The 23,962-nt window shown below is 40.0% G+C and overlaps 1 protein-coding gene across 5 annotated transcripts in view; it reads left to right on the top strand.

Moving 5' to 3' along the window:
• The window catches only part of LRRC8B (leucine rich repeat containing 8 VRAC subunit B), a 66,758-nt gene that overhangs the window by 20,819 nt on the left and 21,977 nt on the right, over positions 1 to 23,962 (top strand). For 4 of the 5 annotated variants that reach the window (XM_061121434.1, XM_061121435.1, XM_061121431.1 and 1 more), the window contains exon 2: positions 20,351 to 20,405. The gene's annotated coding sequence lies outside the window, so the exon portion shown is untranslated. Of the gene's footprint in view, positions 1 to 5,750; positions 5,800 to 20,350; positions 20,406 to 23,962 lie in introns of those variants that run through there. The other variant, XM_061121432.1, reaches the window with a different exon arrangement.

Raw genomic sequence — 23,962 nt, 5'->3', positions numbered from 1 at the left:
CTGGCTAGAGAACTGGTGGTTAAATATTACCAGTACACTCTTGGGTATGATTATGATGTTGTGGTTATGTTTTTAAAAAATTCTTTACCTGTTGGAGATGAGGACTGAAATAAGCCTGATAAAGGAGTATATCTAGAATTTGTTTCAAATAATTCCATTGGAGTGGGTATCATATTCGTTGTGTCAGAGTAATGGACACACAGGCTTTATTTTACTACTGCTCTCTACTTTTGTGTATGTTTCAAATTTTCCATAATAAAATGTTAATAATTAAGGAATGTGCTAAGTCGCTTCAGTCGTGTCCGACTTTTTGCAACCCGTGGACTGTAGCCTGCCAGGCTCCTCTGTCCATGGGATTCTCCAGGCAAGAATACTGGAGTGGGTTGCCATGCTCTCCTCCAAGGGATCTTCCTGACTCAGGGATTGAACTCACATCTCTTAAGTCTCCTGCATTGGTAGGCGAGTTCTTTACCACTAGCTCCACCTGGGAAGCCCAATTTAGGAATATTACAACATAAATCAGTTGCCTATACCCAGTAGATGGTCTGGTACCTGTCTATCCCTCAAACTTTGGTGCATCAAACATTTAAAAAATATGATTCTCTAATTTTATAGCCCTTTCTTGTAACTGGTTGGTGTAGATCATTGAAATAAATGTCTTGTTTCTTATTAAATAAAATCAAGAAATCACTATGCACAGTTTACCATGCCTGTAAGTATAAAGGAACCCAACAGAGCCCTCTCTATGACACTGAAAAGCTCTCCCTTCACAGTGGGATGAAAATGTACTTGTTGGATTGCAATCCTGTTTGCAGAAGCAGTTGAACAGATAGGGGAAAATGAATCAAATTATTGCCCAGAGGACTACTTTGGGCTATATGACAGCTGTGTACCCTCTAGATTTATTTTCAGTCTGACTGATTTGAGTCATTGCTCAAGAAAGGAGGGCTGTCAGGTGCATTGTCTTCTCTGCAGTTGATGAGCCTTTCTAGACATTGCCTTGCTGATAAAGTTGATGTGTTTGGAATTGCTGGCCTATGAATTAAATTAGGCCAAATCCAATGACTTAAAACACCTAGCCTAGGTTATGTGCTGACTATATCTCACAAAGAGTGCACAAGCACAATATTTTTTCTAACGTATATCTAGACATCAACTGAATAATTTGTAGCTTAGAATACATCTCTTTTTTCCCCTAAGTTTGAAGTCCTTTTTTAATTTCATTCACTGTATGCATCTGGAGACTTGTGGTAGTTTTCTTCTTGTCTTTGATTGTATAATAATTCCTACTTACCAAATGCAGTTGACCAGAGAAAAAAATTTATGTAGAATAAGGAATGCAAGTGATCACTGTGATTATCCCATCAAGCAGAGCGGTGAGGAAATTATTAGGTTTTATGTGAGGGGGACAGGGAAGGGCAATAAGAACCTTGAGGGGAAAGTAGTCTATAATATTTGTCTTGTAACTTTAAATTATGTGAGTTTCTAGGCTGCGTAAGAAATATAGGCTTAGACCATCCTCTATATTTAAACACACACACCAAAAAAAAAATGAAAATGTCAAGCAGTGAAAATAACAGATGTTAAACTCAGGTACCCTGGGGTCAGATTACCAGAAGGAAGTCTAGGTTGAAGCAGATGCTGAAAACAGGAACTGAGGTCAGGAAACAAGAAGTCAGAGTAGGAGGGCAGAAGAATCATAACTCCTTGTAAGACAGAGCTTGGCAGAGGAATCACCTGGAGAATCTGGGAAGGTATAACTCTTGGCTACCATTTCTCCCACGTTCATTTTTTTGTACCAGTAACCTTCAGTGCCCTTCAGAATCTCACGATGATATAGGTCCTAAAAGAATTTCTTTGGAGTATATAAATAGAAATCATGGTTCAAGATGCAGTTAGAATATGGAAATTGAGTCATGATTGCTAAGGAAAAATACATGTCAAGTTTGTGAAGTACAGTAATCTCAGGAGTGTGATACGTTCACTCAGCAGTTATTTACTGAGCTCCTATTATCTGGGTTAAAAGCTAGAGAGAGATATGTCATTGAACTTTACAGATAAAAGCTCTATGCTCTTGGAGCCTACTGTGCCTGGTGGGTAGACACAGAAAGTAGACAAAATAATTATATAGTACGTTAAACAGAGATAAATTACACAGAGAAGAACAAAACAGGAAGTATTCTTCCGAATTGGATTCCCCAAGGGTACATTTCCCAATTCTGTCAAAGCTAGCAAAGGAAAGATTGATATTTATAAATATACAAAACATACCACATCTGAAATTCCTTCCTGTTTCTATTAACTCTGTTGATAAGCTAAATATATTCACTATTTCTGCAACCAACCAGTAAATTTAGAGCACAAAATGAAGTTTAAGTAGCGTGAGAGAGAACAGCTTTTTTACACCGAAGTATACAATGAAAAATCTGCCCTTGCACATTTTGTTAGAGACTTGGCCATTCATGATCAGGAAGGCAGTGAGTACCTACAATGGAAGACTGGAAGTTTGTATTTAAAGTCTTTCAATCCTGTTTACCTCCATTTGGTCAGACAAGTAAAAGCCACATTAAGAGGCGTGTATGTGTGTTTGTGTTTTATAACATACAGACTTTATATTTTAGTCAACTTGATTGCCTTCATAAAAAATTAAATTGTCTCATCTTTAAATAGACATACAAAGAAAAGTATTAGGTGAACTAATTTTTATAGCAGATAGACTCAGTCTACATTTAGTTTTTTATTTTAAATAACTTATTTTTTCCAAATAACCAAGTGCAAACCTTTATTTTATATAACTTATTTTTTCCAAATTACCAAGTGCAAGCCTTTGAATCCAACCTTGGCCAGAGTAAGTGGCAAAAAGAGTCTTAACAACTCATTCATATGTTCTCCTCTCCACAGGGCTCCAGTTTATTTCCTACTGCCTACTAAACCTCACCACCTAAAAGGTACTGCAAGCTCAGTATCTTTAAAACACCATTCTCCACTGACCAATTTTCGCCATTGACCCTGGGTCCAAAACAAGGGTGGTCACTTGTCCTTGAGTCCTGGCTCTCCTTAACATAGGGTTTGCCACCAGTCCTGACTAGTACCTGAGTAGCCCTGAGATCCATGCCCATAGACTATTTAGCAAAGTACCTGCTTGAAAGTACTGAAGAGTGATGATACTTTAAAGTATTTGCTTTTATTCCCCCTTTTCTCACACTCAGTCACATCTTAGTTCAAGCCCTCTTTTTATGTTTTTATCCCTTGGACTATTGATCTGGTCTCGTACATTCCCCCTTCTAATGAATCCTCCATGCTCCCAAAGCAGCAAATACTAAATTTATAAATTTCAAATTTAACACTGACCAGATCATTTCACTTCCTTGTGTAAAAACCTTCATGGTTCCATAGCATGGTACCCAAGTCTCTTTATGATCTGAACCTAAGTGGCCTTTTCACCTCACCTTCTTCAACTTTCCCACAGGGTTCATTCCCAAGAGTAATACTCAGTCAAAACTTAGCCTAGCCAAACCCCTAATAAAGGAATAAGACCTTTATTATGTTAGTAAATTATCCTTGATCAAAGTGAAAGCGAAATTCACCAGATTGCTCATTGGCCTTCCAATGAATAATTGAATACTAACTCACACTTCACAATAAAGCCTTTCACCCAACTTCATTCCTATTTCCTTTCCTTATCTCTCCCATCAGCCAGTACTAGTCAAGTTTTTTTCTGTTACTGCTGCTTAAATTCACTCCTGTTATTCTCACCGACACTACCCTGTTTGGGTCCCCACTACTCAGTTATTGAATTACTGCAGTAGGATCCTACCGCTTCCCTTGCCTTCATTCTATCTCCCCTCACTCCTCCTGCCCTGGGGGATCTCCCATGCCCCGCTAGGTTCATTTTCCTAAAACGTTCCTTGCATTCTATTTTAGGAATGTAGTGTTTCTCTTTTGTGAGTCAAGACAAACTGTATTCTTCATTCTGGAATCTTAAGTCTTAGAAGTGTCCTTTCACATCTTTGTGAAGTCATTTCCCTTTGGCTAGAAGACTGCCATCAGTCTTCAGTGGGACCTGCTGACTCATTGCTCTTCCTCACTCAAGAACCCCCTGCTCTTGCCCTTCCCCGACTGGAATTCTTCTTGATCTCAGCTCCATCATATTCCCAAAGTCTCAGACACACATCACCTGTGCTGCTTTCTCCATTCCCTGAACTCTTACTGTTGGCCTTTGTGAGAGGCAGTGTTAATAGTGAGAACACCACCATATTTGGTGTCAGTAATGGGATCAAGCTCTTGTTCACCATACATCTGCCTCAGGCAGCTATTTTTTCTCTTTGAGCTGGTCTCCTTAGTAAAGTCACATGAATGATTTAAATGACTTACGGGAAAAATTACTCCATAAACTTCAAAGCATTATGCAGGTGTGTCTCACTGTTGTTTCAACTAGAGTGTTCAATCCTTGATTATATATATTTCTGTTCCCTATTCATTTTGTGTATATTTCCTGTCTCCCTAACTTTTGAGTGTTTGAAGGGTAGATATGAGGTGAAATACAGAAGTAAAATGAATTCTCATTTAGTGACTCTTATTCCTTCCTGTCCTGTTTAGCCCACAACATAGCAAATGTTCAACAAATTCTCCCCTGTCAAGAGAATCCAGTGAATACAAACATAAACTATAAGGCACTAGAGTGGAAAGTACTGGGAGACGGAGTAACTGGCAAACAATGGAATGACCAGAGAGGAGACTGTCAAGGCCACTGGCCTGCCTCAGTACTGACTGACTTTATCAGTTTACAGGTGGGCCCATTAGACCCCGGGGCAGTATCTTTAGACAGTGACAATAGAATTGCCTCAGTTTCTTAGGAATAATACAGTTCTTGCATAGAATAGGCTCTCAAATGTTTAATGAATTCACTATCCACATAATTATGCATACTATTATATGCACACGGTTCATACAGGCATATATAGTGCCTGTGGATGTCACTAACATTCCTAGTTTTTTTTTCCTTTAAATTTCATTCTCGTGTGTAGCAGCAGTGTCCGCTTTGTCTGCAGAGGAGCAGTGGCCTATTTGCCTTTGCGTTGTGTCTGTGCAGTGTCTGACAGGGAGTACCTGATTCCTTGTTGAAGCCTAGCTTATTGACCTGACCAAGAAATGTCTATAGAAATATTGCATTATTTTTATACTAAGCTTAGTCAGATCCTGCTTAAAATTAAAAATAAGAATAAAAGTAACTGTCGGAATTCCTTAAGCAGTAAGCAGGAATTCCTTCTGTTTTTGCACAGATATCTTCCATCTGCCTCTTCCACAAGGCAGACCTCTAGGAGTGAAGGAAAAGGTGCCGAGTGCAGGTGCTTATGATTCTCCTTGGAAGGGGAATATGATCTGTGACAAGTCCTGTTTGATAACACTTCCCTTGAACAATAAAAATAATCATTAGATACGTATAACTCTTGTTATGTCTGGGTCATTGAGTCTTCATACTCAGTGAAAAAACAAACTGATCAAACAGTAAAATATGGTTCCTATTTTTAAGGAGTTTATAATTTAAAGTAAATCACAGGGAATGACAGAAATCTCAGTAAAACTACTAGGAGGAATGGGATTTGCTTGTTACCTTAGAAGCAAAGGGCACATTTCTCCAAAGTAAGTCATTAAAGACTGCGATTGTTTTTTGTTTTTTGTTTTTTTTTTAGGACTGACTTTGTATCATGAAAATGATAACTTGATCCTGTTCTCTATTCACCAGGCAGGTGGGTGAGCACCCTCATTTCAGATGAGCCAGCCCAGCTGCAGGAAAAGGTATTTGCATAGGAGGTTGAGGGGAATTGCCAAACAACAAAATGAAGACTTCTCCTTTTGCAGTTCCTCCTATTACCACTTTAAATAAATTGGTGTTTCCATAGGAATGAATTTTTACATGAAATCTTAATAGTACTTCGGCAGATTCCGAATGTATTCTTTCATCTTACTCTGCTTTCACAACGTGATCATATTTATTCTCACTTCCCAGTTTGTCCACACAAGCCTGTTGCTGGGGAATATTTAAACAAAGTGTTTATGAAAGAAGAATATAGTTTTTAATGGATGTGTTTTTATTTAATTTAGATTTAGTTCCCGTAGTAATTTTTATAGAAATAAGATTTCTGATGCCTAAACTGGTAAATCAGTTACATAAAGAAAACTTTTAAAAAGTCTCTTTTGAAATAAATAAATAAATAAATAAAAAGTCTCTTTTGGCACTGAATTTAATTAAGTTTCCTTGTGGTGAAGTCTACAGGACTGTTTGATTAGGCACCGGTTATGAAACAAATGAAATGTTGGCTCATAATTAGAGTAATTGTAACTTGATTTTAAACAGAGATTTGGTTGCATGGTGAGTGACATAATGCCTAAGGATTTCTCCAGAAGAAAAGCCCAGTATACTCTTGGGTGGATGGCTTGCCTCGGGCATATCTAACATGGTCACTTGTGTATCTGGCACTGTTGTGTATGTGTGTGTGTGTGTGTGTGTATTTTAAATGACTGTTCTTCTCTGTTATAACATTGCATGAAATATTTGGCTACTAATTCTAAAAGTATTATTTTTATCTCAAAGCATCTAATTTCTACCGAAGTATTCAAGTACCATCTAGTGTAGAGAAACTAATCAGGAATTTTCCTGGCAGTCCCATGGTTAAGACTCCATGCTTCCACTACAGGGGGCGTGGATTCCATCCCTGGTCCAGGACCTAAGATCCCTACATGCCACTTGATGCAGCAAAACAGTAATAACAGCAACAGAAACTAATCAAATCCTTTTCTCCTTTGAAAACATCAATTACGACTTTTAGGAAAACTCTGTCCCCTCAAAATGTAATTGTTTTGTCCAATTGCATCATTTTACTGGCTAATCTGAAAGCTTAATATTTTTAAGCATAACTGCTTTTCTACTTGGTATTTCAAAGTCCCAATATGTTTTATTTTACAAGGTGACGTGATGTATACCTTAATATAGAATTAGGCTTACTGCTCTCACCCTCAAATCCTTTCCAATGAATTCTTCCTTATGCTTTCAAATTAATTTGCCTCATATATACTAATATGCCCTTAAATTTTTTTTCCCATCATTCCTCTGCTCACATGCCATCAGTAGTTTCCTATTGCTTGTATGTTCTACTCTAAATTCCTTTCTGCTCTCATAAAAATACTTGACTATTAATTCTAAAAGCGGTATTTGTATCCCAAAGCAGTTATTTCTCAGGTGCCTGTTACATACCAAGGGCTGAGATGCATCTTGAAAAATTCTTAGCCTGACAATCTAGACTTGAATCAGTTCAGTTCAGTTCAGTCACTCAGTCGTGTCCGACTCTTTGCAGCCCCATGAATCGCAGCATGCCAGGCCTCCCTGTCCATCACCAACTCCCAGAGCTTACTCAAACTCATGTCCATGGAGTCGGTGATGCCATCCAGCCATCTCATCCTCTGTCGCCCCCTTCTCCTCCTACCCTCAGTCTTTCCCAGCATCAGGGTCTTTTCCAATGAGTCAACTCACTTTAATATTTAATCTTAATCTACTTTACACTCATCTCCAGTATTGTTGTCTCAAAAATTCCACTCCATCCACACTAAATTCCACTCCAATCTCTTTACTAACTTCTGAAATATCCTTCTGCCTTTTTATTTGTTCCCCATCCCTTCACATAAAATATTATATGCCCCTTATTAATCCTCCCTTCTATCTCTCATCCCATTGCTGCTGCTGCTAAGTCACTTCAGTCGTGTCTGACTCTGTGTGACCCCATCCCTGGGATTCTCCAGACAAGAACACTGGAGTGGGTTGCCATTTCCTTCTCCAATGCATAAAAGTGAAAAATGAAAGTGAAGCTGCTCAGTCGTGTCTGACTCTTCGTGACCCCATGGACTGCAGCCTACCAGGCTCCGCTGCCCATGGGATTTTCCAGGCAAGAGTACTGGAGTGGGGTGCCATTGCCTTCTCCGTCTCATCCCATTACCTCCCATTTATATAAATCCTGTGCATTTTTCTTGGTCCAACTCATAAATCTTGTGCAATGACTATTATTTCCTTAGCATATATTACCTTAAAACACAACTATGTAATCCATTTGTTTGATCTTTCTTGTATTCATGCTTTATTTACCAAAGCATAAGCTCCTTTTGAAGTTCATGTCATGAGTCTGACACCTTTCTTTCCCCTTCAGCACCTGGGATGATGCTTTGCACCCAGTAGAGGCTAGGTCATGATTGTTGAGGATACCTAATGAATGAAAGATATGACAGTCCTCCTACACTCTCTGAACCCCATCTCTGGCTAGGACCAAGTTGGTGGCACATAGGACCCTCTTCATTTCTGTCACTGTTCAACTGACAGTGACTTTGTTGTTGCCTTCCTTCAATGAGTAAAGACTTTCCACAATAGAAACACATGATGTTGTCGGGTGGAAATAGAAAAATGTTATTTATTGTGTATGGATTAAGGGGGAAAAAAAAGTAGAGATAGGAAAAAAGGACACCATTAGCTTTCTTGGCACAATCTTTCTACCTTCAGGTTTGTTGCTGAGAAATAATCGTAGGTTCATTTGCTGTGCACAGTGGAGAAACCCAGGTCACTGACCAAAGATGATACCTGTTGTGCTGGTGAATTTGTCACTGAGCCAGGCAACGCCCCACCCTGATTTAGAAGTCATGTATTAAACTTCCAGACAGAGAGGGTGGCTTTTATTTCCTGGAAGCCATCACAATTCTAAATTTTCAGAGAGAACATGGTTTCTCTCCTTTGCTAACACCACATGAAGCCACAGAGTCCCCTTGAGTTCTGAAGCCCAAAGCCAACCCAGGGTGTGAAAACCCTACCACTCCCCTTCTTTGGAATGTGGATGATCTACCTGATTCCTGTTATTACAGTTCTTTGTGGGTTCTTTCAGAAGCCTGACCTTCCTCTTAGCTCCTCAGTAACCCCAGAGCTGCCTCAAATTATTCTTAAGGCCATGCCTAAACTAAACCTCTTTTCTCTAGCCCTGCTGACAGGGCTAGAATAGAGACTTAATTTCCTAAAGGATTCTGGTGATTTGAAGATTAGATGATGCAGTGTTTGTAGGAAATGGTTCTGGTTTTTGCTTCAAGCAAGGGGAGGAGGTTCTAATTTTAATTATTTTAATGTTCATTTAATATTTAATAGCAGTTACTGCCTGATAAGCCCTGGGCATATAATGATAAGCCTGAGACATGTAGACCAGACCTCCTAGAGCTTATCATTTTTGTTGAAGAGAAATAAACCTCAATTGAATGATTACATAAAGGTGTGTAATAAATGCTGTGAAAGCAAGGAATAGAAAACTAAAAAAGCCAGATGTGAAGGTCCTGGTCAAAGGTGTCCCTTAAGAAGTAACTTCTCTAAGTCATTAACTCAGGACATCCATGGCTTAAGTGACTGCCTGCTCTGTTTGGGCTTTGAAGGTGAACCTGACTTTCTAAGTGGACCACTTGGCACTGTTTCAGACTGCAACTATTTTGAATAAGAATTAGCCCTCCTGTAAGACTGTTCTCATGCAATGTGATGCCATGAGTGGTATAATAAGGAATACATGTATATTTGGTCTTTGCCTTCAGTTTATAGCACAGAGCTCCTAAAATTCTTGGAATTTCCTGATAGAAGCATCCTTTGTTACACAGGAGGAGCCCCTTTCAACCCTACCCAAGTTTATGCAGATAGAGTGACTCTGGGTGAGCCCCTAGATGGCTTCTGGATGGGGGCTGATTGCCATAGGAAGCAACCAGGTGATTAGAGGGTTGGAACTTTCAGTCTAGCTGCTGACCTCTGAGGAGGGAGGAGAGGGTGTCGAGAGATTTCTAATCGCCAGTGGCCAGTAATTTAATCAATTGTGCCTATGTAATGAAACTTCCAGAAACATGCCTAGACTGCAGAATCTGGGAGCTTCCAGATCAGTGGACATATCGAAGTTCTGGGAGGGTGTCATGCTTCCTGCATGAGAGCTTCACACCCTCCACCGCCCTCCCCACACACACCACGAAGTTCTCACCCTGTGCATCTCTTCCATTTGGTTGTTGCAGAGTTGTATCCTTTACAATAAACTTGTAAGCATAAAGTGTTTTCCTGAGTTCTATGAATCGTTCTAGTGAATTATCAAGCTTAAGAAGGGGGTTGTGGGAACCCCTGAAGTTGTAATCACGTTGGACAGAAGTGTGGATCATCTGAGTCCCTGGGACTTGAGACTGGCATCTAAAGTAGGGGCTGTCTTGTGGGACTCTACACATAAACCTGTGGAATCTCGCACTAACCTAAGTGTCGGAAGAAATTGCGTTGAAGTCTACCCAGTTGGTGTCAGAGAAGGTAATGTCAGAAAAAGACAACTCACTATGTTTACCCTAAATGGAAACCAGACATTTCTCTGCTCTAGCAGAGGAGCAAATGGAAACCAGTGTTTTTGACCACCAGCAACCATTAACCAGGGTTGCAAATAGGAAGCACTGATTTAATACCAAGGTAAAGGTGGACTTTTTAACCTCTGAAAAGTAGATGATATAAGAGCTTGCTTTTCAAAACTGACCTACTTCTCTCTCAATGCTCTTGCTCGACCCTTTATTTCCCACACTTTGCAAGGAAAACAGGAGCCAGAAGAGATAAGCAGTCTTGGCTGATAGAATGTTTTAACAGGCCTCTGGGTTGGGCAGACAGGCATGGCTGCATTTCTTTGGCATTGTGAACCAGAGATTGTGGGTGTTATTTTTTTCTTTTTCTTTCTTTCTTCCTTCTTTCTTTCCTTCCTTCCTCTCTCTCTTTCATCCCTAGTTGACAGTATGAATGGCCCGTTTTCAGTCCATTGTTGCAAGGTGAATTTGGAGAAGACCCATGTCCTCGAGTTATTGTTTTCTCACAGTGATGAGACTATTGCAGTTTTGTGTTTTGGTCACATATTTCTACCTGGACCCCTGTGCCTTTTTAAAAAAATTGTTTTTGACTTTGTGGTGGGACTTCGATGTGAGGGGGCATCCATGACTTTGTAACACTTGCTGTTTTGTTTTCTTGGAGCCAAGGTGGTATAAATAAGGCTCACTTCATGGGCTGTTTTGCTTCAATTTAGGATAGTGCTCCAAGGCCAGAAGCATCCTCCTCTAAAATTACTTAACCAGCAAAAAAATTGGCTTTCTCTAATGGGTTCCCCTTTACATTCATGTACACCTTTAATGATTGCAACGTGCTTCTGCAGTGTTTCTTTATCACTACTACAAGTAGTGGGGGCAGTATAGATTGGCCCTATTTCAAAGCCTAGGACATGGTGGCCGGACTGAGTGGTTTGCTTTAGCCCCTGCAGATGGCGGTGGAGGCAGGCCTGGGAATTGTTCCAGTGTACATTTTCCACTGTGAGCAGAGAAAACCAGCCCCTACCTCCTACTCTTACTTGTGGGTGGAGTGGAGGGTTAGGAGAATAAAAGATATGAATAAATAAAACGTGGGCAGTTTGCAATCACCTAAAGCAGCTCCAGAACATTCACAGAGCAACACCTGTTCTCAAGTGACTGGTGATCACAGAATAAGGTCCAGTCTGCCCAGCCTTTGGGGAAGGAAATAGCAAGAGCTAATAAAACCACAAAAGGGGCTGGATAGCTCTCCTTTCCCTGCTATTCCATTACCAGCTTCCCTCCCACCCCCCTGAGACATTATAATAACAAATAACCAAATCAGGAGATGATATGTTTTAAAAAGAGGTCTCTAGCTACAGTATGGAATTGGAACTAAGGAAGCCAAGAAAGGAGACTTTTCCAGATGTCTTCCCCAAAGATGAGGCAGGCTTCATCCAAGGCAGTGGTAGCAGGGATGCAGAAGGGAATAGTTTAAGAAAAGAACCAATTGATTTCAGAGAATAGAGGAAAAGAAGGTTTGGGGTTAGGTACCTGAGTTCTGGATGTTGCCATCAACCTTCAGCATCATTCAGCTATCAGTGTTAATGTTGCTTCCAGTATTCAGGCACTCAGGAAGAGCAGGTTTGGTGTGGGTGTTGAGAAGAAGTGACAGGTTCAGTTTGGGACATGCTAAATTTCAGTTTTCCACACATCTCAGTGCATAGCCAGGAAAATAATGGGGAGGTGATTCTGTGGCTTGGGCTTAGGGAGCTGGGCTTGTCATGTAGTGTTTGGGAATCATCTGCAGGAAGATGTGGATGATTCTTAATAGAGGATGTCCCCCAGGAGAGCATATGCATGTGCAGAGAAGCTACTGACCAGGGACTGAATCCTGGCAAACCCTGCTGCCTAAGGGATGGTGGTGTTAGGACCCTTCCATGGTTCTCACTTACCTTTCTAGCTCAATTAAAATCAATTCTTTCATCATATGCTTGACCTGATGACCTTCCTTTCTTGCGGTGACCCACTTTTCCTCTCATTTTGGCAAGACCAATTTATTAGTTTCTAATTGCATACCATTCAGTGTACTCTCTTTCTAAGAAAACACAGCATTTACCTTCAGGTTAATGCTTTTCCTGATCATATCGCTTTCTTCTCTTAAAGCCCTGCTCGACTCTCATCACTCCAAAGTGATCTTTTCAGATTAGGTCTCACTTAGCTCCAGCTTCAGTTAGTCAACTCACAGGATAGTGGAATGCTGGGAGTGGAGGGTCTATCATTTGGCTCTCTGTAACATGACAAGTGAGGGAAGTCAGGTCAGATGAGGTGAGGTGACTTGTCTAACATATGATCAGTTATATATAAAGTAAAGAGTAGAAATTGGGTTTTCCCATACTTAGTCAGGGATTCTTTCTGTTCAGGCATGATGCCTCAGAGTCTTGATTCTTCCCTATGCCATGGTGATGGTTACTTTCCTTCATTTAAACATCCAATCTCATTACTACGTTTCCCTCATCCTTCTTTAATATAGCCCTGTAGAGAGGCAGAGCAGCTATTTCTCATTTTAAATTGGCTTTCATTTGATATGGACCATTACCTTTATTCACTCATGCCTTGAATGGACATTTCTGCCACACATAATGCAGAGACCAAGGAAGTAACCAGACAGTCCTACAAAATTGTGCGTTATTGTGAAAGCCTCAAGAATTGACTGACTGACCACTCTAGGAGCCCAGTAAGTATGTCTGCTCTCACTGAGGCAAAGGATTATGGTGAATCTTCTCTAACCACTTCCACACACAAACACACCTACATGCAATCTCTCCACGTTACCACCAACCTCTCCCCCCACCCTGTCTCACACCCTATAAGGCTATCCTAGATGCTTTTTGCTGAACTGACCTCTTAATAAAAGACGATTAACAGGAGGGTCAAATAATTTGCAAATTCATCACAAGTTATTAATGATTTTTATAAACATGTGGGTTCTTCATTTCTTTTAGGAGAAAAAAAAAAAAAAGATCTCATGTGTACCTAGTACCTAACTAGTCACTAGAAGATTTTTGAATGTCTTAGCTTCTTCATACATGGCTGTTTATCTAGTATAAAAGAGAGCCACGACTTTCTGGGCAAATAGTGAGATCATATCTCCCCCACTCAAATCCTTCCAATTAAAAGTAACCAAAAAATTCATAATGAAATAGTGTTATAATAATTGGCAAATTATGGACAAAGCAAATTTGACACAGTATAACTATATTTTTATGTGTTGTTATGTTTTCTGGTACATGGGGGCCTGCTGTGTATTTCATTTGTGTAATCCATTTATGCTCATTTTTAAAGCAGTAGGGGAAGTCCCTGGTGGTCCAGTAGTTAGGACTCCATGCTTTCATAGCCAGAGGTGTAGGTTCAACCCCTGTTCTGGGAACTAAGAAGAAAAAAAAATGAAGCAGAATAGTTTTCCTGTTTTACATGAGAGGGGCTTCCCTGGCTCAGAGGTTAAAGCATGCGATGCAGGAGACCTGGGTTCAATCCCTGGGTCGGGAAGATTCCCTGGAGAAGGAAATGGCAACCCACTCCAGTATTCTTGCCTGGAGAATCCCATGGAGGGAGGACCCTGGTAGGCTACAGTCCCCGGGGTCACAAAGAGTCCGACATGACTGAGCGACTTCACTTTCTTTATATGAGAGATTTTTTGTAGTAAAATATATATAACATAAAATTACAGTTTTAACCATTTTAAAAGTGTATAGTTCTGTGGCATAAAAGATATTCACATTGGTGTGCATCTGTGATTATAGACTTTAAAACCTGGCCTTGGGTGACACTAGCTGTATCTGACTTATCTGCAGCATGAACCTTGATTGGAAAGATAGGCATTGCATGAAAAAGTGGAGGTTACTTGGACAGGTTAACTTTTTTAAAATGTTGCATCACCCTGTGTTGTTTTGGCTTCACAATACTTGGTCTTCCCTATGTGTCATATATTAAATAATTTAGGTAAGTTACATTTATATTTGTGTTTCACAACACTTTGTAGTAACTGAAGTCATGTGATACATTGCAAAATCTGGCATGGAAATCACTAACTTGGATGGAGAACCAAACTCCCTAACATCCAGTCTGGTTTCTCTTCACAGGGTAATGCTTTAAAGTCAATCTTTGAAGAATTCATTTTAGATATACCTATTAGTTAATAAATTACCATTTTTGAGCATTTACTTCGAACCTCCTGCTATGCTAAGCATTTGATTTTTATAGTTACCTCATTTAATTCTTAAAATATTTAATTCTTATTGTCATCGTTATTTTACAGATGAGAAAAGTGATACTTAGTTTATCTAAGATCAAGGAGGTGGTAAATGACACAGAACTTGATCTTAACCATTCTGCTACACTCCCTTCCTCATGAGCGTGTCAGATAAGAACTAGGCCTAACAAAGCAACTAACAGATTAAGACATGCAGTACTTCTTTATTAAGTCATTCAGAAAGGTCATATTTAGATGTTATGGCATAAATTTATTTTGTTTTAGTTGCTAAGTCGTGTCCAACTCTTTGTGACCCCATGGCCTGTAGCCTTCTGGGCTCCTCTGTCCTTGGGATTTTCTAGGCAAGAATACTGGAGTGGGTTGCCATTGCCTCTTCCAGGAGATCTTCCCCACCCAGGGGTTGAACCCATGTCTCTTATGTCTCCTGCGTTGGCAGGCAGATTCTTTACTACTGAGCCACCTCATTTTAATAGAAAGACCAGGAAGAAAAGCCATGTAAAACATCATTTAAATACAGATGAAACTTGGGTTACTCCTCTTGTCATTACAGGGAGGAGTGAGTGTTTCTCTATAAGGGGCTGTGGCAGCAGGATGTACGCCTGCTCTGGCTGGCTGTCATGCTGATCTTAATTACTTAATAGAGGCAAGCAGGATGGAGGGAGCAGTTGGTGATTCAGTTTCACTGGATGGAATACTGAGTAATGAACAGGAAAACTTTATAGATCTGAGTTTTAGATTGTGTCTTTCAGTTTCTCTAAAAGATAGATCGTAGGTTTTTGGGTTTTTTTAAAGCATTGTCACATGCTATATAAAACCCCTTTTACCATAGCTCACTGGGGAGGCGGTGTAGCAGATGGCTCTTAGTCAGAGCTGGTGTGAATTCTGGCTTTGCTCTGTGAGCTTGAGCCTGAGCAAGCCTCTTCGTTCCTCTCGTTCTCACCTTTCCCACCATTAGAGTTGAGACCATAATACCTACCTCACTAAATACACATTAAGTGGGAGCCTTCTCCTTTCCACCTCCCACCCCCTTTCTCCATTCGGCAGACAGTTACTGAGAATCTTGTGTGTTAGCCCCTGTCTTGGCACGTGAACTCTTCTAAGAGCTCATAGCGAGAGGCAGGAAGACATCGGACCAGCTCTTGGTGATGCAGTTTAATAGAAGCGGTACAGCTCTCAGCACTCCCTTAATGCTGAAGAAGCACCAGGTATGGAACCACTACTTGTTTTGGGGGGTGAGTGAGTAGGAGTGTTTACTTTAAACATCTGTGTTTAGTGTTAGTGGCCATTCAGTACTTGGTGAACATTACACTTTTGTACTTTGTGGTCGGAAATTAGCATGATCTTAACACAAGTCTGATTTGCAGTGCGTGGCAATTTATTTTTGTCATTGGGTTGACAGTATGGTAGTGCAGATACAGCACTTTTTACAGTGATCACGGTCAGAAGTTACTGGTCTTATGAGACTGAAACCATCCCAGGACATGAATATTGTCAGCTTGATCATAGCACACAGGATTGTGGAGCTACAATAATTAGGGAGCACTTAATATGTGGCAGGCCTTGGGCAACGTCCTTACCTTCCCAGAGCCCATGGTCTTGGGGGAAGGTGAACTGGGCATCAGATGGGCACAGAATAACTTGGTACACTTTATCCTTGTTAGGTGGTAACTTGATACTTCCTTTGGCTCACTCATTTTCTTGTTGCCTCATACTGTTAATTCATACAAAAGAAGAATTGTGATGTCATGATTTGATAAGATATTAAGGTCATTTAAGAATGCTGTGGCATTTATCCAGCGATCCATCACTGATTCAAATTGACTCACTGTCATTATAATGCAGCCAGTCAGGCTGAATTTGACAGCACTTCTCTATTCAGATTTGTGAGATGTCATGTTTGGTGAGTAAGTTGGCAAATATGAATTTTTCTCCTTTCTTTCTGAAGGGTAAAGGCTTAGCCTCTGCTTCTGAATCTCTGCACCTGTCAAGAGCTGATGGAAATGCCCGCGGCTCTGTCTCCACTGCTTTGTTTATCACCCTTCCAGGCCCACTGTCTGTGCTGGAGCTGTGCGCACATATCCTTTAGAGAGCCAGGCCTGCTCCTGCATACCCTTGGTGCCTAACTGGGCGGGGAAACCTGAGCTGGTATTATTGGTTCACTCGATAATTACTTAGTGTTTATGATGAGGGCAAAGGCAGGACTGGGACATGGGAGCACCCTAGGTGGGCTATTAACTGGTCACTCTGGGCAGGCTAATGACTTGATGCCACTTCAGCCTGCTGTTCTTTAAATATTTGTTCACAACATTGTTAAGAGAAGCCAGGAGCTGTGTGAGAGATAATAGGGTAGCCAGAGAGCGCCTCTAGTTCCCCCTTTTGCCAGTTTCAGGATCTCAACAGACCCGAAGAAAAATAGCAGACTCCTTGCCTTTTCTTCCAGCCATATTCTGTATCATCCCTGAGAAAAGGCATAATATTTTAGTTTAATTTCACTAACTTTCCAGAGATGTTTGAACACCCCATTGATGAATTGGCACAGGGAAGCTGCCATAATATCCAGGCCCTAAGTCTAGCCTTAGAAAGAGACATTGGGCTAGATCCTAAGAATATAGGTAAATAAGATTCTGCCCCAGTCCTCAAGGGATGTGAGACTGTAACTTATTACATGTCATAAAATAGTGGGAGAGAGCAATTGTTCACTTGCTCAATCATGTCCAGGTGTTTGCAACCCCATGGACTGCAGCACACCAGGCTTCCCTGTCCTTCACCATCTCCCGGAGCTTGCTCAAACTCATGTCCATTGAGTAAGTGATGTCATTCAACCATCTCATCCTCTGTTGTCCCCTTCTCCTCCTGCCTTCAATCTTCCCAGCATCAGGGTCTTTTCTAATGAGTCGGCTCTTCCTATCAGGTGGCCAAAGTATTGGAGTTTCAGCTCTAGCATCAGTCCTTCCAATGAATATTCAGGGTTGATTTCCTCTAGGATTAACTGGTTTGATCTCCCTGCAGTCCAAGGGACTTTCAAGAGTCTTCTCCAACACCACAGTTCACAAGCATCAATTCTTCGGTGCTCGGCCTTCTTTATGGTCCAACTCTCACATCCATACATGACTAGTAGAAACCATAACTTTAACTATACAGACCTTTGCTGGCAAAGTAATGTCTTCACTTCTTTTAGGTTTGTCATAGCTTTTCTTCCAAGGAACAAGCATCTTAATTTCATGGCTGCAGACACCATCTGTGGTGATTTTGGAGCCCAAGAAAATAGTTTTTCAGTTTCCATTGTTTCCCCATTTATTTGCCATGAGGTGATGGGACCAGAGGCCATGATCTATTAGTCTTCTGGGAAAGCAGATGGAAGAACAGTGAAGATAGCCTGTGGAGGTCAGTGTGGCTCAAGGCAGTGATTCATGACACTGATCCTAGGGCAGGATCATTGGTGAAGTGAAATACCCTTTCTTAATTTTAAGTAAGTCTGGTGTTCAGAGTTTGAATCTTTCAAATGGATGAAAATAGGATGCTTTCATCTTACGCAACCTAAAGCCTTAAACTTATGGAATTGCACAAGGCGGGTTGAGGAGGTGTGACATTGCGGTGATTCTTGCCATATTGACCTGGTGGCTTAGACGGTAAAGAAGGATTCTTGACGCCTTGCTACATCTTAAAAGGAATCTATCACTGAGAGAGAAATTCTCCCAAATGGAAGGCCTTTCTCAGATTCTGAAATTTTACACTAGGCCTGTGCATTACTACAGAGAAGTTTGTTTCCTCAGACCCTGCCATCTCCACTGAAAGTAAGAGCCCCTGGACGTCTCAGTTTTCAAAGTGAAAGCCTTGGGACCTTTTGTGTTTCTATCAGAAAGCTGGTTGTCCCCTATTGTTCCTTAATCCACAGTCCCTTGGGAGTGTTCTGGGAGCCTTCTGAAAAAAAACCTCTTATTTGAGAAAGGGACTTCTCAGTGTTTGTCATCTCCAAATCTTCCAGAATACATTTTTTTAAGGTTATCTTGGGATTGATTTTTTTCAGGGAAAATAAACATCTTGTGTCTTGCCTCTGGGGAGAGTAAATGTTTTTCAGAGGGTAGATAAGGCCAGTTTTGTAACAAGCTGGGGAACTCACTGATGCTGCCTCAGCAGCTGGGTTTGTCACAATGACTGTGACAGTCCAAGTCCTATTTTGATCTTGCCTAATATGGAATATTTATTTCTATTCTTAGAAGCTTTGTGATTTAGTGCTTTCACATTTCATTATTCCAGCTTGTACTGTTGTTTTGTGCTGGGGAGGAAGAGAGGTGTTAACTTTTGCTGTTGTTTCTAAAATGAATTTGAGTGATTTGATTTTATGCTGAATAAAAACACTGAGCTATATTTTGTTGGTTTTTTTTTTTTTTGCTTGACAACAGTGACTTCACTCTGAGATGACAAGCTGTCATTGTGAGAGAGTTTGCATTAAGTTCTACATTTGTATCTTAGCAGAATACTCCAGTTTAGGTAAATGTGAAATGGAAAAGAGTAATGAAACTCATTGTTGAAACATGTTGGGAAGCATTCAAGCTAATTTCAAAGAAACGTACAGTAAAGCAACAATGAGATTCTTTTCATATATGGAATTAGCAAAGACTTTTATTTTTAAAGATTATTCCCACCTCTGGTGAGGGTATTACTCATACTGTTTACAGGAAAGAAAATTAGTATAATCTCCCTGGGAAATAATTTGATGTATCAGAAGCCTTAAAATGTTTATGCTCTTTAGCCTAGTACTCTTACTTCCAGAGGTTTCTGCAAAGGAAATCACATGAACAGAGTTATGTATTAGTAATAATATGCATTATTAGTAATAAAAAGAGAAAAATCTATGATTCAGTAGGGAAATAGTTTTGTAAACTATGACATATCCATGTGTGAACTGTTATGATTTAAAAATGATGTTTAGAGAAACTACAACATCAAGAAAGCCTATGAGAAATGATGAGTCAAAAAGATCTCAATATCTTATCATTGAATTTTGTAATGGTATAATTGTATAAAACTAGCAGGCCAGCAAAAACCAAAACAAAAATAGAACTGGAAGGAGAAAATGATTCTAAACATTAAAGTTGTTTTCTCCCCATGTTTCCCTATCTTCTGTAAGAAGCATAGATATTTTCAATGAATTTTTCTTTTAGTTAAGAGAAAGCAATTTTCTTGTAGTGGTGCCTTAGATATAATGCTTATCTCATTCTTCATTAAAAATTTAAAGTTCATATTTTATGCCTTGTAAATTGCCATGGTGATGGGATTAAATGCTTAACTTATGATGTAAATGTGTGCTAAGTCATTTCAGTTGTGTCCGACTCTTTGCAACCCTATAGACCACCAGACCCCTCTGAACATGGGATTCTCCAGGCAAGAATACTGGAGTGGGTTGCCATGCCCTTCTCCAGAGGATCTTCCCAACCCAGGGATTGAACCTGCGTCTCTTAGTCTCCTGCATTGGAGGCAGGTTCTTTACCACTAGTGCCACCCAGTGATTTATTTACCTCCCTGGGTTTTAGTTGACAGCTTTTGTGAGAGGTTAAAACTGACCTCTTTAACAGCAGTTGCTTTATTAAACCATTATCTTCTGTATGTTTCAGAAAGTTGTTATAGATGTTTGAAACTTTAGAACCACAAAAATGGATAAAATTGTCTTGTAGTTTGTGATGGATAAAATGTAACGGTATGTTTATGATTTCTCTTTAGGAATTTTTCAAATAGAAACTAATTGCAGCATTTCCAGTTGACCAGCATTCATAGGGTAAGATTAATATTCTGAATTGTGAACACATGGTAAAGATAATTACTTTTACATTGGTAGCTTGGGGCAAATAAATACTGAATACTTAGTATGTAAAAAGATTACTGTTCTTACAGATGTTTTGAATAAAGTCCTTTTGATATTTTAAAACCAATTAAACAAAATTAAATCTGTATACATTTTGGTAAAATATCATCTTGCTATTCTTTGTTTATTTTGTATGTAGGAAAGGATATGTGTGTATGTATGTGTTAGATATTTGTAGGTTTTTAACGTTAAAGATCTAAAGTATATGATAAATGTTTATGAGAAGCTTAGACTCCATGCCTCCATGTCTCTATTTTTCTGATTTTTGTTTAAGGTAGCATTTTTAATGCATAGAATTGGTTTGTTTGGTATGTTTCCATAATAAAAAGATGGCCTTGCTTTCCTCAAGTAGGTAAGTCAGAAGTAAACAAGTCCCATCTCCTGCTGCTTCCTGCAAGCATCATTCATCTTTTAAGTTGTGGAAATTTAATCTTGAATTAGCTCTGTGGCAGAGCTTTTGACTTGGACATAATGAATGATTAATTTTTCTGTATTAAATTGCATGCTCTCCAGTGTTCTGAATATGGCATATGTTTTAAAGCTGTGTCACCCAGCTCTGAACATAGTCCCGGTAAAGCAGTGCTGAGGACAGTGGACCTGTCTCCTACTGTTTTCTGAGCATTCTTCTTTTTACGGATGAAGGTAGACACTTGGACTTCTTGACTATATCCACATTTTCCTGTTGAATTACCAAGTTCACTATGAATTCTGAAAAGCTAATAACAGATCAACCACTTCTCTTCTCATGACTCTTCAGTGGCTTTTCCAGCACTCCTATACTACTTGTTATCTGAACTGTTTATCTTGCCTGCAGGTCCTCTGTTACTCTTACTTTCCCCAGGCTTCTGACACTGTGGCCAAGTGTCCTCCTCTCTAATCTGCACACATCCTAAGCTTCTTGCGCCTTCTGCTTAAGGTGATCTCCCCCAATATCATCAGATGGTTGGCCCCATTCTCATCTACATTCTAGTGGTCCCTCTAAAGAGAGAGGCCTGCCCTGACTCCCCAGCCTAACGTAGATGTGTCTTCTTCGTAGCTTTTCTGATTTTATCATGTGCATGTATCTGATTTTCTGTCTCTCCTTACTACACAGTAAGGTCCCTTGGAGCCAGGATCTTGTCCGTCTTGCACATTTCTGTATTTCCCTAACACTTAGAACTCTGCCTGGCACATAGTAGACATTCTAAATATTTGTTGCATAACAGACTAAAATCCTGACCTCTCTTTGACAAGCACTACTTTACTATTCTCTGTAATGTTTCACCCATTCTTTTTGGGTATTTTGTTTGTGTAGAACCAAATGCAGTGCTTATTTTTGGCCACCATCCTACTTATTTTGGCACTGAAATGACAGTATAAGATGGTGTTGCTAACTCTCAACTATGCATGTCATCTCTCCACAATAGGATTTTAAATCCCATGAAAGCAGAAACAAAGCCTCTTGTATCCTTGGTATACCTTTGTAGTCCTAAACTCCATGACTAAATGCATGTAAATGTTAACTTTAGAGAAAGGGTTAAGACCAATGGCTTAATCATATTTTTAAGTATCTAGAAAGTATTTTTTAAAAATATAATTCTGGTTTGTGTGTCGTAAAGCAGGGAGCGGGGGAAACTTCTCATTTTGATTTATGGTTTAAAATATTTATAACACAGAAATGTTCTGGACTATTTTTTCAACTTCATGGTCTAAAACTGTTTAAGAAAGCCTATTATTACTTAGGCTAGGTGACCAGAAGCAATGCTCTCAACTTCCCAGTTCTTTTCAAATTAGGCAATAACCCCACGTTGTACTACCCTGTGACCCTAGAGAAGCTACTGAAACATCTCTAAAATTTAGTTTCTTTATTTTAAAGAGTTAGACTCTGATCTCTATGGTTTCTTCTTGGGTTAAATAGTCCATATGATTCTGCTCCTGTGAAAGGTAGGTCACCTGTGGAAGAATTAGAAGCAAATGGGCTGATGACTGCTGTTGTCATTTTAAAGGAGAGCATGTGTGATTCCCCAGGGACTGCGCAGAGGCTGAGTTTGGCTCAGCTTTGTGGTTTGCTGACCCTAGGATGATGGGAGGGGGTCAGGAAAACAGTTTTGTAAACAATGAAGATGTTAGAGAAGGGTTTGAGGTTGCTGTCTGCTTACACATTCTAGGAATGGTGTAGCCACTGGTGGCTTATGCTCTACTGTTAAAGAGATAGTAATAGGGCTGCAGCTTCTCTTCACTTTATTCTAGATGATTTGGTAGCTTATTTAAAGCATCAAAGAACTGAGAGGGGTTTTTCTGAAAGCACAATTACCATGTAAATTAAATACATGATGTATTTCATAACCATCAGAAACAAGAAGTGAAGCAATGTTCCCTAAAGTTCAACAACTCCGATTTAATTAGAATTTCTAGAGATGGTCACATGCTCTCAATTGTCATATTCAGTAACTTTCTCTTGGGGCTTCAGATGATTAGGGTAATTTTTCTAATATTTCGCATATCGTTTGATTGTTTCACAGATCCCTTACCACTCTACAGCTTTGGATAAGAAGCTGCAGAATGACAGCTACCCGTCTCTATTCTCCTTTGGTTTCTCTGTTTTGACTATGATGTCAGATCCTTTGATTTCTGTGCTCCAGAAACACTGTGCTGCTCTTTTACCTGCTTCTCTATTCACCGTTACTCTTTGTTGTCTGATGGCCCTTTTCCTTATCTGGTATGTTATAAAGGAGAGAGAGATTCTAGTCTTATTTCACCAAATTCTTCCAAAGAATTCATTTCTTGGGCACTATCTGCTACTTAAATGCTCAGGACTTCCCATGGTGGGTTAAAGATGGCTGAAAATACTTTGTGATTTTTTTCCCATCAAGAGATGGAGTCTGTTTCCCGTCCTTTTAAATCTGGGCTGGCCCTGTTATTTTTTCTGACCCGTCACATGTGGCAGAAATAGTATGGGGTAAGGCGGGGCCTTAAAGGCATTTGTAACTTCTGCTTTTGCGTGCTTATAATTTTCTTAGTTAGAACTCAGCCTTCTTGCTGTGAGGAAGCCTAAACAGCCATGTGGAGGAGTGGCAAGGCCCCTGATCAGTAGCTGAAGCTGAGGTCCAGGCCAAGCAGCCAGCCAGAACACCAGCCCTGTGACTGAGGCATCTTGGACCTTCCAGCCATCCCAGTGTTCCAGCCAACACCATGCCAAACAGAAGAACTGCCTCTTCATCCCAAAGAATCATCAGAAATGATGAATGGTTATTTCAGCTGCTAAGTTTTGGGCTGGTTTGTTACATAGCAATAAAGAACCAAAATAAAAATCGGTACCTAGAAGCGAGGTGTTGCCACAGCAAAACATCTGGCATTGGCTTTGAGACCAGGTAGCAGTGAACCTGAAGGGGAAATAAGAAGATTATTAATGGTGGCTGGAAGGGCAGAAAGGAAATTTCTACTGGAGGATATAAAACAGTACCCTTGTTAAGTGTTGGCAGAAAACTTGA

The sequence above is a fragment of the Dama dama genome, chromosome 20 (genome assembly GCF_033118175.1).
Source record: "Dama dama isolate Ldn47 chromosome 20, ASM3311817v1, whole genome shotgun sequence".
Taxonomy (NCBI): Eukaryota; Metazoa; Chordata; class Mammalia; order Artiodactyla; family Cervidae; genus Dama; species Dama dama.
The sequence above is the reverse complement of the archived record's forward strand: the minus strand, read 5'-3'. Positions and strand labels throughout refer to the sequence as shown.